The sequence below is a fragment of the Anabrus simplex genome, chromosome 14 (genome assembly GCF_040414725.1).
Source record: "Anabrus simplex isolate iqAnaSimp1 chromosome 14, ASM4041472v1, whole genome shotgun sequence".
NCBI classification, from domain to species: Eukaryota; Metazoa; Arthropoda; class Insecta; order Orthoptera; family Tettigoniidae; genus Anabrus; species Anabrus simplex.
In genome coordinates this window covers 57,992,927-58,012,599 of record NC_090278.1, presented here as the reverse complement: position 1 = coordinate 58,012,599, position 19,673 = coordinate 57,992,927, and positions in this window count along the sequence as shown.

Sequence of the window (19,673 nt, the reverse complement as noted above, 5' to 3'; positions counted from 1 at the left end):
CAGCTAGGTATAGATCGATATGGAAGAATTATCTGGCACGGAAGTTATACACATATTTTATATTCTTTTTCTTCAATAGCTGGTAGAATGGAAGTAACATTCAACATAAGATCAGGACAGAAATTATATATACATTTTTTAGGTATTCCTTCATTTCGTATCAACTCCAATGAGCTTAGGAACAAATATTTGATATATAAATGACAACTAACCATAAAGTAACACATAACCTCTCATTACCCACAACGTTCGTTGACACATCATTAGTTCCCAGATCTTTAATTTCATCCTGAGTTATCCTTTATATATAACCATCAATATGACTGATATTACTTGTGACAGTTATAAAGACCAGAAAATTCCTTGTCAGTATTGTGGTAAACAGTACATATTATCAAAGCCCATCCAGAAGAATATCATGAATCATTTGTAAATACGACCTCTTTGACTCCTACACACGACCCCAATGTAGGGTTGGAAGATGTCTACTCATCTTTATCATCGCCCCATTTACAAGAACCGGATAAACGCGGAGACGTAAATAATACATATGAAGGGGAAATGAGGAGAGGAATTTCTGTACATTTAAGGTGCGCACATCCCGATCACAGCGTGACATCAAGCACGCACATCGTATCTTATGTAACCAAAGAACATCTGATATTAACACCTACCGAACGCCTTGATACCCAGGAAACCGGGAATGCAAATTCGTAAGAAAACAAAAACAATTCACAAGAGCCTCGGGAAGTCAAATGTCAATACTGTAGCCAGTATTTTTGTGGTGAGAGGGGCGTACCCATCCATATTAGTCGCTCTCATTCCAACCAACATCGTGAAAGATTGCTTCAGAATCACACAGCCAAAGTATCCCAAACAGATACATCCGGTCCAGTCCCTAGCAAAGATCTCAATTCTAGCGACAACAGGGGTATATCATAATTCATCTCTAAAGTACAAACAAGAAATTCGTGTTTGGAAATAAAAATTTGAACAATTCAACGAGGATCATGGATATAATAAATTTGTTCAAGATTTTGCATCATTTCTCTTCACATCAATTAACTTCTTGCCTGGCCCCAAACACCCAGCAAGCAAATTTTATGAGGCTAGGAAGAAACGCCGTCTAGCTCTAAACGAAAAACACCAGTCACTCGTCAAATCCACAGCATGCAGACAAACGTGCCTGCGAAAAAAGCCAAAACAAATATAACTATGAACTGACCCAATACCAGTTCTACAATCAGAGATGGAAGGCAGTGAGGCAGGTGTTAGAAAACACGTCCGAGGTGTGTAAAATCGACCTTGGAAACATCCATAGCTCCTTTTCCGATACATTTTCCCATGAAAATTTGCACGAAAGGGAAACTTACCCTTCAAAAATCACTGAAGTGGAGCATGTGGAAATTAATGAAATGTTTGTGCCCACCGTGTCAAAGGAGGAAATTACTGCTGCCGTCCATCATATTGCAGTGGATACTGCACCGGGCCCAGATCGCGTTTTGATGAGAGCCCTTAAAGATGACGACGTACAGGCTATCTATCTAGGTATTCTGCCTTATGGCAGGTCTTGTCATGGGATGAACCTCTTCCACTGTTGCCTGTCCTGCGCCAAGTTTTTCATGTCCAAATATTTATTTCCTTGGATATTGTCCAACATTTGATATTTTTTCCTTCCTCTTCCTCGTTTGCCTTTCACCATTCCTTCTATTCCTTCTTTCAGTAAACAGTCCCTCCTCAAACAATGTCCGATCCAGTTCATTTTTCTCCTTCTAATGGTTTGTAACATACTCCGTTCTTCTCCAACTCTTCGTAATACCTCCTCATTCCTTACCCGGTCTTCCCATTTCACTCGTTCTATTCTCCTCCATACCCACATCTCTAGTGCCTCCAATCTTCTCTCATCTTTCTTTCTCAATGTCCAAGTCTCTGTGCCATACAGCGCTATGCTCCAAATGTAACACTTAGCAAGTCTTTTCCTCAAATCTTTGTTTAGTGGTCCACAAAATAATTTTGATTTTTTCCTAAAGCCTTCTTTTGCTATGGCAATTCTTTTCTTAATTTCTGTTGTGCAATACATATCATCTCTGATCATACTTCCCAAATACTTGAAGTTACTGACTTGCTCTATTTCTTCTCCTCCTATACTAATATGACAACTTCTACCTTTTCCTCCAATTATCATACTTTTGGTCTTCTTCTTATTAATTCTCATTCCATATTCTTCTAGTTTCATGTTGAGTTTATCTAACATTTGTGTCATTTCACGTTCGCTTTCCCCCATCACAACCATATCATCTGCAAATCTTATACATTCTACTCTCCTACCTCCAACATAAACTCCATTAAAAATAGAGCAACCAGGATGCTACAAACTGACGAAATTCCCGAATGTCTGCGGAAAACACGGACAATTTTGCTATATAAGAAAGGCGATCCGAAGGCCGTGTCGAAATGGCGACCCATCACTATGTGTTCAGTCATTAGGAGAGTAATAAAGAGTACTTGACAGTCACCTACTTGAGTACATCCACTATAATGAACACCAGCGAGGATTCTGTTCAACTTCAGGCACCGTTATAAATACTTCCATTCTCGGCGCATTGTTAAAATCTGCTAAACAGAGGAAAGAAGATATCACAGTAATTTTTTTGGACATTCGAAAGGCATTTGACAATATCGGTCACAGCCACCTTCTAGACGAGCTAAAAGAAGATGGTCTCTTGCGGCATTACGGGGCATCTCTGTCACCTGAACTACCATTATAACTGTAATGGGCTTTGCCGATGACACCGTCATCATCGGGAAGAACAAATAATCTGCCTTAGATCTTACTCGACTAGCCCGCAGGACGTTCGAAAAAATTGGTCTTGATATCAATCCACAGAAGTGTATAGGGATATGTGTAATCCGAAGTGAGGTTAAGCAAGGGTCGCTATCTGTGGAAGAAGACTCTAGCATTGACTTAATCTGAGACGACGAACAAATTCGTTACCTTGGAACTACCTTCAGGGATACTCTAGTATTCGACGAGACTGCTGTAATGAAAGACCTTCACAATAAGCTCAACTTCTAACATAGTCGCCACTGTGTAAGGAAGACCTAAAGCTCATAGTACTAAATTCCTCAATCTGTCATATTCTTTCTTGACATGCAGTTTCAAGAAATTCGCGCAGAAATTTTTATCTGATAGCGATAAAATTATTAAAAGTGCAACAAAGGAGATATTGCAGTTGCCGATGGATACCCCAGATGGCATGCTGTACACCATAAAGAAATACAAAGAACTCACTCTTTTTAAAACCTCGTGGGAAGTTTACCTACCGTGCATTAATGCCTGCAATATTTTGTTTAAGACTAAACATCCACTTGGTGTCGCTTCGAGGGATTCTCACATGGAGATTCGGGAATGTATAGAACGCCTAAAACTGATACCTAGAAAATAACTGCCAAGAACGGCCTGAACGATACTAAGAAGATCTGTCAAGAGCTATGAGAACGTGAATTCAACTCCTGGTGTTCACTACCACAAAAAGGACTCGGAGTACAACTTTACAAAGAGTAAACACCAGCAAACTCTTGGGTGCGAGATCATACCGGAGTGTCTTGCAACGAGTGCAGAGAGGCTATAAAGATGACTGCTAATGTTTCTGTGGTGCGCTAAGTGCCAGGCAGATCCCTAGACAACAACCTCTGTTGGCATTGCCACGGAGGGAAAGAAACTCTTGGTCATGTCCTGGGATTCTGCACACGCGGGGAGCTCCTAAGAAACACGTGGCACCACCAGATCAGATCCTTCATTGCCGCAGAACTGAGAAAGAAGGGATTCAATGTACACGAGGTGGTACATGGACTGGCCTTAAATGGTAGTTCGCAGAGAAATGACATCATAACCTTTAAAGACAACAGCTCTCAAGGATTCATATTAGATCCGACTGTCAGGTTCGAGCATCATAGCGGTCAGCCAGAGGACGTTAATCTAGAAAAGATCAACAAATAAAAACCCACTATCCCTTACTACAAATCTAAATACCACCTTCACGAAATCGAAATAATAAGGGATAATGGTCGGAGCTCGCGGTACCGTACCTCGTCACGTCATCACCACATGGAAGCGCTTTCAACTCCCAATGAAGCTCATCTCCGAAATCGCGATCCTCATCCTCCGAGGCTTCATCAAGATCCTGAGACACCAGCTCTACAGCTATAGCTCTGAAATGCTGCACTAATTATACTGTTCCTTTATAATTTAGAATTTTCTTTTATTAATAGATATGTACAGAAAATTTGATATGTTTTACCTTGTTGTTAGTGGCAGCCTCTAAATACAGGAGGTCTTTCCAAAATAAATGAAAATTATATAAAACATAAGAAAAATGCTCGGGAAACCACCACACATGACAAGGGAAAAAACGAGGTTCTAAACTACGTTAATAAGAACACAAAGTAGCTAATAGTTTCAAAAAACAAGGTCTAAAAGTAGCTTTTAGAACAAACAACACACTGCAGAGACACATCAGCAAATGCAACCTAAACAAAAAAAGATCCTTTCTCCAAGTCAGGAGTCTATGAACTCAAGTGCCAAGAGCCTAACTGCAATGCCACATATATAGGCCAAACACGATATTGTTTCCACACAAGATACAAAGAACACAAAAACGCGATCAGATACAATCAGCATTCAGTCTTCGGAGAGTACATATATGAACGTTCACACCATTTCACAGACATCAACACAGGTCTAAAAAATTTACACGTAGAAAATAAAAGTAAATCTTTGAATATTAAGTAAGCAATTGAAATTTACATCGCAAAAAAAGCTAATGAACCAAACTAAATTACCATACACATTTTAAAAATTCCCTTCTTCGCTCTACTTACTTAACATCTGGTATACATTTTACTCTTTAAATTAGTGCTTAGCGGCCTTTAGATTATGTTTTATCATTATAAATAATATCTTAATAGATAGTCTCTAATTAAATTCCATACTTTATTTAACCCATACATTAACTTGCATATGTCCATATTACATAAAATACATTATAACATAAAGAAGGTAAATAACATTCTCTCCCCTCTTCAATAAATCATTGGAAGGATCCACAATGCTCCACTCACTTATTCCCTGCTTCCCCTCTTCTCTCCACAGAACAGTATGCTATGCCCCAAAACTTTTCCACTACCCTCTCCATGACTGTCTGTCTGTCTGTCAGGTCATCAGCCCAGAGGCTGGTTGGATCCTCAAATAGCACCACCAAAGGTTATGCGGTTATAAGGAAACCGCAAAAACCAATGGCAGCACCGAAATGAGGCGTACTAGGCAAGACTAGGAGTGAGGTAGTTTGCCATTGCTTTCCTCACTGGGTCAGAAAGTGTTATTGCAACACGACTGACCCTATGAGCAGCACCTTTCATAATACTCAGATGCACTAGTCGTGCTCTGAATGTCATTACTCAGCACCACCCATACCCCAGCAGCTTCCACATTGTCACAGCCATGGATGAGACTGGGACTTCAGTGGAAGCTACACTTTACTCTGGCCTGTGCCAAGAGATGGGTACAAAGGTACTGTATCCATCAAGAAATGGCAGCAGGCAATCTCCATGACTACAGTCCTGAAACAGTGTTTGAAGATAACGGATTACGCTTCGGCAAACTACATAAGCACACAAGTATTTCTTTCAGTAAATATGGTGATGGTTCAATACTAATACAATCATTATATGTAAATACATTTTCATATTATCACCATACTCTCTATCATTGACAAGTTTATGTAACATAAACAATAGTGTACATATATACCAGGTGTATGCAAAAGTCTTTTCTGGTTTCACTAAGAGGTGGCACCAGCAAACGGTATGAATTTGACACATACATCAGTTTGTTCGTATGACATTAACCTACCAACAAACAGAAGTTGAGTCTGCCAACACTAGTTGTTCACCGATCGTGTCGATGTTTGTGGCACGCAGTGCTTTTCTTATTTAATCAAAAGAAAAAGGCTGTGGAAAGTCATCATTTGCTGGTAGAAACATATGGTAAACACGCTCCAACGATTAGAATATGTGAGACATGGTTTTGACAGTTTAAACGAGGTGATTTAAATATGAAAGACAGTGTGATCTCTGGTATGGTATTGTGTATTATGAACTAACTCTTGAAGCCTGGTTAAACCTTTAATGCACAACGCTATCACCAACAAATGATTGATTTAAATCACGCATTGATCGAAAGACGACCGGAATGGGCCAGAAGACATGTTACACAAAAATGTGCTATCTCACACAGCAAAACCAGTGAAAGACACCTTGAAATCACTTGGACGGGACATCCTTCCGTACACCTCCGACCTGATGCCATTTATCACTTCTTTGCATCAATGGCACGAGCTCGTACAGCGGCACTTCAGCAATTTTGAGGAAGTTGGAAAATGGCTCGACAAATGGTTTGCCGCAAAAGACAAGCAGTTGTTCTGGCATCGTATTCATAACTTACCTGAAAGATGGGCGAAGTGTGTAGAAGCTGATGGCCAAATATTTTGAATCAACAAAAAAATGAATTTCGCTTTTCTTTACCACAAAAGCTGGCAAAAATGTATGCATACACCTGCTACGCATGATTTAAGTGATTTGATAGAATCTGAGGATGTTCTTGTAGAATGAAACATGTCATTCTTTGTATAATAGTGTATATTTTTTAATGGATGTCCGACTCGTTGGCTGAATAGTCAGCGTACTGGCCTTCGGTTCAGAGGATCCCAGGTTTGATTCCCAGCCAGGTCGGGGATTTTAACCTTCACTGCTTAATTCCAATGGCCCGGGGGCTGGGTGTTTGTGCTGTCCTCAACATCCCTACAACTCACACACCACACATAACACTATCCTCCACCACAATAACATGCACTTACCTACACATGGCAGATGCCACCCACCCTCATCGAAGGGTCTGCCTTGCAAGGGCTGCACTCGGCTAGAAATAGCCACACAAAATTATTGTTATTTTGAATGGATGTTGTAGTATTATAATTTATATGGAATTCTGTGCTTGACAGACTGGAAGGATTTTATGTCACATATGTTTTGAGTGCATGAGCTGAGAGAGTACGAAGGTCAAAGAAAAGTCACAGAGGTAGAAGTCTATAGGGGTAGTGAACACCAAATTACTGTAAATTAAAATTTCCCTGGGGCAGTCGATGTCTTAATGTATGGTTCCAGCATTAATTCTGGTGAAACTGTCAAATGTAGTAAGACATTTTTTTCTTACAAACCTGTGATAGACGAAACTGAAGATCATCAATGTCCTCAATGGTGTCTGTCCACATAAGCAAGCCACAAAATGTATGTGATGTAAGATATCAGCTGGATGCAATTTATGAAGTCTAAATGCCACATGAAAATGAAGACTCCAATCAACTGGATGATCAATATCAAACAGAGAGAGTGGTTATAATTCCTTCGGTTTTGTTCTCTATCCATTCTTCATGATATATGAAGTCAAAATTTTATCCCAAATATGAAACCTGGAAAGGAAACTAAATTATTATTATTATTATGTAAATGACAGTTTTATACAGGTACATTGCAGATAATATGTCACAGAATGATTGGAGTCTCTAGGCCCTTGTCTTTCCATCTGTACTTTTTGAATAGTAACCCAATATTTGGCTTTAATACTGGATAGGACAAATATAAAGTGTGATCAAAAAGTTTCAGTTTGAGGGTGTTGTTGCAGTGGAAATGCAACGTAGCGCAACTCCGATATGGGTATATAAGCACGGACATGTAGGTAAAGGGATTATTGTGGCAGTCGTGTTGTGCTGAGGTGCATGTTAAATGCAGCCATGTGAACTATGGCAACATTATTACCAAATGCGTCCAAACAGGATCAACGTGCTGTTATTCTGTTCTTGGCTACCGAAGGACAAACACTGGTGGACATCCATCGCAGAATAAAAACTGTGTATGGGGCAAAATGTCTGTCGAAAACCGCCATTGTGGAATGGCGCACCAAGATCCGTGCAGGTCACGTTTGACACAAGATGTCGGTTGATCTTGGATGCCACCTCATCCATTACGGATAACAACAAGAGGGCGGTCGATAAGGCCTATGGTCCTGATCTCTCTCCATGCGATTATCACTCCTTCGGTCCCCTGAAGAAGGCCTTGGAAGGGTCGATGCTTCCTGTCGGACAAGAATGTGGAGCAGGTTATGGACTTCTTATCGCAGCAATACGCGGTGTTTTACCACATGGGGATCTTCAACTTGGTGCGTCGGTGAGATAAGTACTTCAATGCTCATGGTGATTTTTCCCGATTGGCATCCCGAGTCAGGACTATACGGCCGTCAAATGGAAACTTTTTGATCGCCTCCTATAATAGCCAATGCTGTCTTCAGTTTAATTGTTTGTCCAACTATCTGTTACAGCATTGTAGGAAAACAGAGAGGGCGATTTTCACCAAACTTAAGTAAGTTAAAAGATTTTCAGTCTGTCGAACACCCAAGTTCAAGAGGATGGTTGTCTAGTTGTACTTACTCTTAAAACAATAATCACCACCACCTCCACCGTACAAGTTCAATATAAATATTAGAGTATAATATACCTAAGGTAGCAGGTAGGGACCCTCTTTGGGGGCAGCCCTACCCAGGGAGTGCCGCCCCTGCCTATGTGAGTTCCAGAGCACAGTGACCCGGTGTGCAGCATCTGGTATGGGACCCAGCTCAGGATTACGAGTGAAGACCTCAACGGCATCTACGGCGGAGAAGGTGGACTTCGGTACAGTGGAGATGGCGAAAGGGGCAAACCCGTAGCGTCTGTACTCCAGAGGAGCGGCTACAAAAGGCGTCTGTCTCCATGTTAGGGGTGGCCTAATTTTGAACCTGGCTGTAGGTATGAAATGCCTTTGGGTGTGGCGAGCCCATCGTAACAATAGCCTATATGGACAAAGCAGATATGATGCCTCGGAAAAGGTTAGGGCGTCCCCTGCTAAAAGCCATGTGCAGCTCTTCAGGTGCTGGGGGAACTGTGAAAAATGGACAACCAGCACCAAACTACATCAAGATTGCAACAGTAAATGTCCTGACACTGACTGGTAAGACAGAACAACTGGTTGACTTCATGATAGATAAAGATATAGCCATACTTGGATTGTGCGAGACCAAGAAGAGGGGTACAGGGGAGATTCCTCTGAGAGGAGGATACAGGCTGTATTACAGCAGCGGACCTGAAGCAAAAAATGGAGTGGCCATCATACTTAGAAAAGAAATCCAAGAATATGTGGAATATACAAAATACGTCAGCGATAGGATGATGGTGATGAGACTCCAATTTGAAAATGGCGTGAAAGGTCTATTTCAGTTGTATGGCCCACAAAATGGTTGCATAGATGAAAATCTAGAGGACTTCTTAGAGAAAGTGGAGAGACAGATAGAACATACGAACTGATGACAGTCATTCAGTGGATGACCAGGAAAGGCAATTAGTTGATGAAGAAATGGATAAAGAAATTACAATGAATGAAATTGAAATGGTAGTAAGAAAGATGAAGAATGGAAAAACTGCTGGAAAAGATGAAATTTCAGTGGAGATGATAAAGGCAGCTGGAGCTGTAGGCCTGCAGTGGACATATCGGGTTCTCAGGAATATCCGGGAGAATAAGGAGGTCCCTGAGGATTGGCAAAAAGGAATAATCATCCCAATTTTCAAGAAAGGCGATAAGAAAGTTTTAAAGAACTACAGGGGAATTACTCTAATATCCCATGTTGCTAAGATAATGGAAAGGATACTGGAAAGTAGAATAAGGTTGAGGGTTGAGAATCAGATACAGGAAAATCAGTTCGGTTCCAGAAGTGGAAGGTCAACAATAGAGCCCGTTTTCATTATGAGACCACTAATGGAAAAGCAATGAGAGTACGGGAATATGGTGATGACATTCATTGACATTGAAAAGGCATATGACAGTGTCCCCAGGACTAGAGTTTGGGACAGTCTAGTGCAAAAAGGAATTGGACAGGAATTAATAAAAATGATCATGGCATTGTACAAGGAATGTTGTAGTTTCATGCAAACACAAGTTGGCAGGACAAGTTGGTTCAAAATAATTAGTGGGCTGAGACAGGGAAGTGTTCTATCACCAATCCTGTTTACAATAATAATGGATGACATCATGAGAACAGCAAAACATACTCTTGTTATGACTAGAGGGGAGAAAGAAGGGAAAGGTCAGATTAGACTTGCAGACAAGCCCCGGTAAGGATATAACTGTGAAAAAAAAATATTTTCTGATATTGCTTTGTCTCTACAGGTTATTCATCCATATTGAAAAATGTGCCTTGAGCGACTTGGCCGGTTTTGATACTAGACGCCTCATTTGTCCTCTTGTGTTTTTACACCTTTCAATACTCTCCTGCCATCTTCAGAAACAATACAGCTTTCACTGTACCAGTTACATACACCACATAAAAAGCATGTATGTTGAAAAAAAAAAAAAGGTATCAAGTGTGTTAGGACTTCTAACTCATTTGGATCATTTGGCAAGGGAGTAAGGGGACGTGAATTTAATACAGCCTCTATATCGCAAAGAATAGTGCAGGTTTCTTCAAAAGTTAGCATGCGTCCCTGTGTTTCAGTCAGCAAATGTATTTTCATCATCTTTACAGCTGCTTCCCACAATCCCCCAAAGTAGGGAGACCGGGGAGGAATGAAACTCCATTCTATCTGTTGCTGAGCGAGTGAGGAGGTAATGGTCGTTGACCCCTTTTCCAAAAAGGACTGGATATCTTGTAGTGCATTGGCTGCTCCAATGAAATTCTTCCCATTATCAGAGAAAAGCTGCTTGCACAAACCTCTTCTCGCCGTAAAGCGTTGCAGTGCAGTTAAGAAAGCTTCGGTCGTTAGCTTCGACACCAACTCCATATGCACTGCTTTGGTACTGAAGCATGTAAATACAGCTACGTAACCCTTGTAAGTATGAATGTGGCCTCTTCTGTGGCTTTTTCTTACAGATATTGGACCTGCATAGTCCACTAAACTAACCCTTTCTTTTGGTAAATTTGCCATGCGTACCTCCGGAACTGTAGGATGGTAACAAAAGCACTTCAGACACCTTTTGACAATATTTAATATTTTTCGCTTCTCTTCTGCCGCTGATAGGCCAATATCGTTGTTGAGTTGCATGTAGCAGTTGCTCTGGGGGACAATGCTTTAGACGACGATGTTCGTTTTCCATGATCATTCTGGTGATGTGATGATTTGCTGGTAGAAGCACAGGGCGTCTCTGTTCTGATGTTAGCTCCGAAAAACGAAGCCTTCCTCCAACCTTAATCAATCCGTCACTATCCAGAAACAGACTGAGTGACTTTAGAGAACTCTTCTTTGGGAGGTCTTGATTATTAATTAAGCAATGTATTACTTGAGGGAATGCTGCTAATTGCATCCATTTGACTACCTGTTTCTCTGCTTTACAAGTTTCTTGTATTTCTAGTGAACCTTTTTTCCTTTCTGGCAGTTTGAGTTTGCAATTATAAATGAATCTTTGACAATATGCTACTATATGTCATAATTTTGAAAATGACGAGAATTTATTCAGTAGAATGGTGGTTGATGTTGCAATCAATGTAACTGCTGTGACCTTCAGTTCTGGTAGTTCTGTTTCAGATTCTTCTGAATGCTCTGGTTGTTGACGTTGCATGCAAACCCGAGAAGGTCCACTCCACCAAAGCGTTTTGTCTTTGAGTTCTGCTGAAGTAATTCCTCTTGAGAGAAGATCAGCTGGATTTTCAGTCGAAGGAACATGCTTCCAGGTGGTTGTATCAGTGGCTTCTTGAATCTTTGCAATCCTGTTTGCCACAAATGTCTTCAGCAGCCTTGGCTCAGTGTTGATCTATCCCAAAACAATTGTACTGTCACACCATAATCTGATCTGACCAATTTTTTCTTTCAAAGCACTCACGGTTGTTTTGACAAGTTGTGCAAGAAGAAGGGCTGCCTCCAATTTGAGTCCTGGCAACAAAATGGTTTTTAAAGGAGCTACTTTCGTCTTTGCACAAAGTAAACTGGAAATGTAGACACCACTTTGCAGGCTCCAAAAGCCTTCTCTGAAGCATCACTAAATAAAAACAAATCACAAGAGCCAGAGGTTATGTGTGTGTTTAATTTGTGAATAGATGTGATTAAAATAACTGTACCAACTGACAACATAACGTGTGCATCTTTGTGGATACATTACTATATACAGGTAATAAAAAGTTATATACTATTAATTACAGGTTCTTACGTTAACTAAACTATTATAAATATATATACAGCACATTTCATGACATAACCTCACAAAACAATGCGATCGTCTGACTACGTAAATAATAATACTATTAAGTAGATGTAAACACATTATAGCCATACCTCACAAGTCATAATAATAATAATAATAATAAAAATAATAATAATCATTCAAACTCAATATTGGCATTATTTACCCATGGGTTAAAGAATACTGTTTTCAAGTTATATCAGTCTATTACACTTGTGTCAATTGTTACGTGTGTAAAGATTAGAATAAAAAATCCTCTTGGTCCCACTTCACAAATATTGTATTACAAATATAGTACTTTAAAAAAAATGCTATTTGTTCAGGGCGTCGACCCATGTGGATCTTTTGCCCATACTGACACCATATTGTATGAACCTGCGTGTAATTGGAATGGTGGAAGTGTGGAATGTTGTGTGTGAGGAAAGGAAGATTAAGGACGTCACAAACACCCAGTCCCCAGGCCAGGGATATTAATCATTACAATCAAAAAACCCTGACCCGGCCGGGAATCAAACCCCCTACACAGCGGGGCCGGACAATACAGTACTTAATTCACTTTTGTTTTTCAAAGTTTTAACTTTACTCTGTAAGTACAATGCACAACCTAAAACTTGCAGATTTTTAGCAGCAACAAGAAAAGAAAAGATTGGTTTGTGCAACTATCACCTATAATGTCATTGTTTGATGGTTCCTTTGGAGTCATTATAACCGATTTCCACTGCATTTATTTTTTACTGTACTGTCCCTAGCTGTAAATTCTTCACTTCACTTTACTTTCAAACTCTAATTTTCCTTGTTTTCTTCATTTGACATTATTTTTATTGTTAATTGTTGCTTCCCTACATTTATCAGGTTAGTTTTTAATTTCCTTCTGCTATTTTTTTTATAGGTTGATTTTTTAATATTGAAAACATTTCTTAGCAGACAAAGTAGGGGTCCCCCATACCATAAAAAACATGAAATTAAACAAATTTCTTTAATTTTGCCAAAAATTGAAGCTTAAAGGCAATTCTGGAAAACTAACCTGAAATTGCTCTTTTCTTTACTCATTTTCTTTTTGATTCAAATCTTAGCCAAATTAACTTATATAATTCTTTCTGTAATGCATTCCTTGGTTCAATATCCTCAGGCCGTTTTTGATTGTTTGAAAAATGTCCACACCGAATGTAGTTATAAGGGGTTAACTGAAACTCGGAATTGACTCACATTAGCGTTCATAGTGGTGCTTAAGTGAAACAATGCATTGGGTGGTGTGAATAAAAATGAGTCTAAGCGACTGACAGGGTTGCCACCCGGCAAAAAATGTTCGTACGAAATTTTCCCATAAAAAGGTACTAGATTATGGAAAAAGGTACTAAATCCTTTTTTTAAAATAATGGAGTAGGATTATTCATAAAGGCAGTACAGAAAACAAAGTATACTCACCGCATTTATTAAATGAGAAATTTGCAATTATCAGAACTTACCGGTTTTGATGTCTGTGATGGGAAGCAACAATGTTGCAGTTTCAATCACCACCATCCTAAAACTTCCAGTTTTAAGCCGACTATGAATTGAGAGTCATTTATTTATGTTTAAAATATGAACACTGTGAATATTCTCATGCATTTCTGTTCAACATTCACACACAAACACTTGCGCGGGCATATTTTGTCTTCATACACTAGGCTGCCCAAAAGTTGGCTGTCTTTTAGAATATATTCACATACATTTCACATTTTGCTCTTCTCTTAAAATCCTTCGATACACTGTTTTGAAATATGAAGATTTTGGGCAGACGAGTGTTTTAGTTTCTACTTTGTTAGAAGGAGTCCATTCAACATACAGGATTATAGTTTGATTCTCAATTTGGTCTTTAATTGTAAAGTGTATGTATGTTGGGTATTCAGCCCAAATGCTGGTTTGATCCTCTGCAGCTCCGGCAACAGCTGACATAAATAGCCTAGGCGTCACTGAAGAGGCGTACTAGGGAAATGAGGAGTGAGGTAGTTTCCCGTTGCTTTCCTCACCGAGCCAGCCGTTGCTATTACATATCAGTCTGCCAAGCCCACTGAAATGCATGCACCAACCGACCCTATGAGTGTTATTTTCACACCATTCATAACACGGACTGGCTGCATAAGGAATGTTATTACTAGCATCATTCATACCTCAGTCACTTTCATATTGTCAAAGCCAAGGATGAGACTGAGACAGGACAATTTTGATATATACCATACCAGAAGACATAGTGCACTGTAAACACTACATCTCGCCAACAAAGGCATTAAAGCAGGGAAAAAACAAAAACAAAAAAAAAAAAAAAACACGTTCTGTTGGAGCAGAAGAATGTGGTAAACAGCGCACTGCCTTCAAAAATTTCGTCAAATTTAGAAATATGTAGATGCCTACAGGATTTTTCATTTTGAAAACAGTTTCAAAATTTCGTAAATTCTTCATTTTCTTTCAGTAATTCTGTGGACTTGTTTGTTAATAAGGAAGCCATACTTCTCATTGGTGACCCAGTTATGTGTCTCAGTCTGTCAGTCAAACAGACAAGTTCAATAGAAATATTGTTTAATAGTGTGTTTCTTACGGGTATTTTCTAGTGCAATATTTATATTGAACGTGTATGTTTAACAGACTGAAAAAAAACATTAAGTTTCTGTGGACTTGGCTAACCGCCATTTCCTATCTAATTTTGTAAACACTTTCTGTAATTATATTAGGGAAATATATAGTTATTTGAATTATACTGATGAAAATGCAATCTCTTATGCAATTTCCTAGGCATGGACTTCTTAAAATAGGACCATGAAAATCTGTCTTAAACATCTATTCGCAGAATTCAATATGAAAAGATGGGGCACTTGGCTTTGAAACTTATTATCAATTTCATTCTTGTTCTTCTGCTGCACTAGAAGAGCTTTTACTCTACCGCCATAAAAGGTACTAATTTCCATAAAAAGAATTAACGTACTGAAAATGTCCACGAAGTACTAGATCTAGTACTGGAGGTGGCAACCCTGGCGAGTGAGTGTGTGCTCGCTGAGTGTCTCTCTGCCAATGAGCTTCCACTCCGCATTCGCGGTGAATAAAAATTTAGAGCGGAAGCACAGCATAAACTCGAGTGTCTGGAGCAGCCACTCAGTGTTACTGATCAAGGTCGTGCACGTGCCATGTATATAACACTTCGATGACTTCCGGTTAGTTCAATGCTCAACGTAGCAGAAGACAATGTGGAATTCCAGTCCACTTTTATCTCCATTTCAAATGAATATACAATTTGTTTTCAAAGTCACAATTACCAAATAAGAAGCACAAGAAAACAAGTGCAATACATGCAGGTCAGCGTGAACTCCTTGTTAAACTGAACTTAAAAATTTCCATCCAACAACTGTTGGTAAAAAGTTACAAAACATGAAAAGAAGACTGAAATATAAAGTAGATTTAAAGTGTACTGGAAACAAAACGCATATCGTTAAAATAATGGGAGAAGCGGCTGATGAATCTAATGCGGGGGGGGGGGAATAACCCTACCATCGACCGTCTGAAAGGTAGGAAATCATAGCCTGAAAATTAAGACATTAATAAATTGAGGAAAATGGTATAACGTAAACATAAAAAAATAATTATGATTAGAGCCTGGATTTCCATGCAAATGCACATTTTTCAATAAGCTAGTTACAATTCTCAAACTTTGCAAATATTTATTTTATACCTTAACAATTCCAAATAACTGTTCTTTTTCCCTGCATGTTTGGGCCTTTTTAGGAGAAAATTAATGCATAATGCATATTTTGAAGATTTTGGATTTAATAGCGAATATTTGGACGTTTAATATTGCATAATATGACTTTTCTTGTGACTTTGGTGCATATATAATGTTAACACGCATGATGGTGCCTTTTATGAATGTTGGTTTGCAGAATTTGGGACCCTTTTTCCACGTTATACAGCATGTCTATAGCTGAGTAATTGCAATGTTTATAAATACATTACAATATATTATCAAGGTACTAGTTTCGACTTTGTATGGGTCATCATCAACCTAACTAAGATACACTTATGATTCCTGGTATCCTATGTGACAACCAAATATAGTACATAAGGTAGAGGTCCTATAATCCAATTGACCAAACACTTTCTTATAGGTTGCTTGAGTAAACACTGACGTAAGCCGGAAGGCACCTCGTCGATCTCTGTAATTCTTAGGAATAACCTATCCCAGTTATACATTGTTATAAATCGAACCGTAAATTGTGCATTACTCATTGATGGCTCATTTCTTTGTCTATGTTTGAAAAACAAAACAAAACTTGTATCCCTCTTCTGTGATGCCGCGTTACTGAGCTAGCTGCTTACAAACATTGGTTGTGCACTGAACCCTCTTCCACTGTTATCCTGGATTTTTCTACCCGGAACTCTCACTCATCACTCTGTTATTGCAGCAGTCAACCGTTACCAGTTATTAAGGATATTCAAAAGTGTCTGCAATCATCGCTGCACGGAGAGTAGCTGCGGCAGCTAAGTTGAACAAAATGATCCGTTCAAATCCTGATTTTGAAATCGTCAAGCTTATATAAGATGGACTGTAGTGGAAATGTAAAAGACATACAATTTAACCTCACTTTGTCCCAAATGTCTTCATTTAAGTATGCACCTGTCACTTCTTATGACGTAGAAAAATTATTTTCTGTCCTTAAGAATGTGCTGACAGATGAACGGATGAGCTTAAAACAAAACAATTTGGAGAAATTAGTTGTTGAATAATGTTTCAAGAGAAACTGAATTTTAATTTTGACAGTGCATATTTTCCAGTTTATCGCGCACGTTTTGCTATATGATAGTGCATGGAAATTCGGGCTCTAATTATGATGCAAATAATATTTTGAGAATTGAACGTATATTTTAAGGAGCCAGACCTGCACGAGTTGTCATCCCTTCAACTTCCAACAGAGGCGTCATAAACTGCAAACATCGGAGTTCCTCCAAATTCGGTTGTCCTGGACTGAGTCAGGCCGTGATACATATACACTACATATAATATACAAAGTTTATTCCACCTACTCAATACTGTACAGTAATTGCAATGTTTATAAATACATTACAATATATTATCAAGGTACTAGTTTCGACCCTGTATGGGTCATCATCAGCCTAATTAAGATACACTTATAGTTTTGCAGAGAAGTCCTAGACAGAATTACATTGTGGAAATAAGATTTAAAAGAATGAACTGTGTATGTGATGCGATAATGTACATATAAAATGGTGGGTTGATGAACTGTTATAGGTAAAATAATATTGTAGTTATCAGTGACAAATAAATTTTTTAGGATTTACGTCAATTACAATTAGACTGTCACTAAATGTAGATAAAACCATGCAACGTTCTTATAATATAATGAATTCTTGCTGTAGTGCGAGGAATATTCCCAATCCCTCAGTTGCACTCCACTGGTCAGGTTGTTCACATTGTGCGCAAGGTTCTATTGGTTCCAACTTAGATTGGGAATATTCCTCACACTACAGCAAGAACTCATTATATTATAAGAATGTCGCATGGTTTTACCTACATTTAATTTCTGTATCAGAAATATTGGACCTCAAGCAAGACAGATACCCTCTGCACCAATGTTCAACTTTCAATTCTCCACCTGAAGATACATTCGGAATTCTAGAACTCAACAGAAGCATCTGGACTTTGCATTCAACCAGCATATTACGTTTTTAAAGTGCAATTTTAGAGTATTCACTAACAAGGGCATATTTTAATGAATATTGTAATAATCTGCTTTCATTTCTATTTATGTCAAAACCTATAAAAATGTTTTTGACACAGTGCTCCGAGATGTCTCCATCAACTCCACTTTGAAACCCAGGGTCACCAACATAACGCAAGAAGATTTTCTTTTTTTCCTTGCTTGTTAGTGTACCACTCTTGTTTCTTTGGAGTGCCCAAGGAAATGCTCCGCTAACAATTCAGCATGTTCCTTACTGGACCTATATAAGTCTAAAATGGCAATGGGTAGGACACGTAGATCGACAAGACTACAACAGGTGGACCTCTAGGATTGTTCACTGGAGACCATGGGAACACAAGAGAGGCATTGGAAGACCCCTGAAGAGATGGCTCGACGACATAAAGCTGTTGGCTGGAACACGCTGGTTCCAAGTGGCTCAAGACCGAAGACATTGAAAGCATATGGAAGAGACCTATATCCAGCAGTGGATTGAAATAGGCTAGAAAAGAAGAAGAAGAATCAAGTTGAGATGATTATTTGAGAAGTTTATATAATTTTCTTTTCCAATTAACCACCACCATAAACTCTGCCATGCTGTTGAACTTGACACTATCGCTTTGTCACCTTCCGAATTAGCTCAAGGAAACATGAGCAGGCGCTTACTGGAATGAGTGCCTGCTTTATCTTTATTCACCAGAAATCTGGAATGCCCACTCTGCTACTCAAGAGACTGGAGTGGGTGCTCAAGGTCACAGGTCTACTGCGAGTGACTGCTACCAACCAGTGGTTTTTATTCACCTCACTGCGAGTGCCTACTCTAAATTCTCAAGTAAAGAGTGCATACTCATTTTTATTCACATCACCCATTGACTCTCAATGCCTTTGCTGGCAGGACCTAGTGTTTACAGTGCACTATGTCTTCTGGTATGGGATAGAGCAATTTTGTTACTTTCATTGATCTGTCTCAGCTTTATCCTTGGCTTTGACAAAATGAAAGTGACTGAGGTATGAGCGATGCTAGTAATGCCATTCCTTCTGCAGCCAGTCCCTTCTATGAATGGTGTGAAAATATTGCTCATAGGGTCGGTTGGTGCATGCATTTCAGTGGGCTTGGCAGACTGATACGTAATAGCAACTTCTGGCTCGGTGAGGAAAGCAACGGGAAACTACCTCACTCCTCATTTCCCTAGTACACCTCTTCAGTGATGCCTAGGCCATCTATGACAGCTGATGGCAGAGCTGTTGAGGATCCAACCAGCCTTCGGGCTGAGAACTAAACATACACATACATTGACTCACATTAGTGTTCGTAGTGGTAGAAAAAGGCAAACAGCTAATCTAATCAACTGGATAATGATGATTAAGAAAAGGATTCTGATTTTTAGGAATAAATAAAGAATATATTCTCATACTTTATTATATTTTATTTACCTAAAATTCGTAGCTCATATCCCTAGGATGTTTTCAACATTGAGTTGCTTGCCTGCAGGCCTAGAACTGTGGACTTTTTCTTTCATTTTATATTTTTAAACATTGCATTACACTAGGTCTACATACCTTCAGTGATTCACAGACGTCGTTGGCCGTCTTCCTGAAGTATTCTCAGTAACATTTTCACTATGTTAACGAGGACTA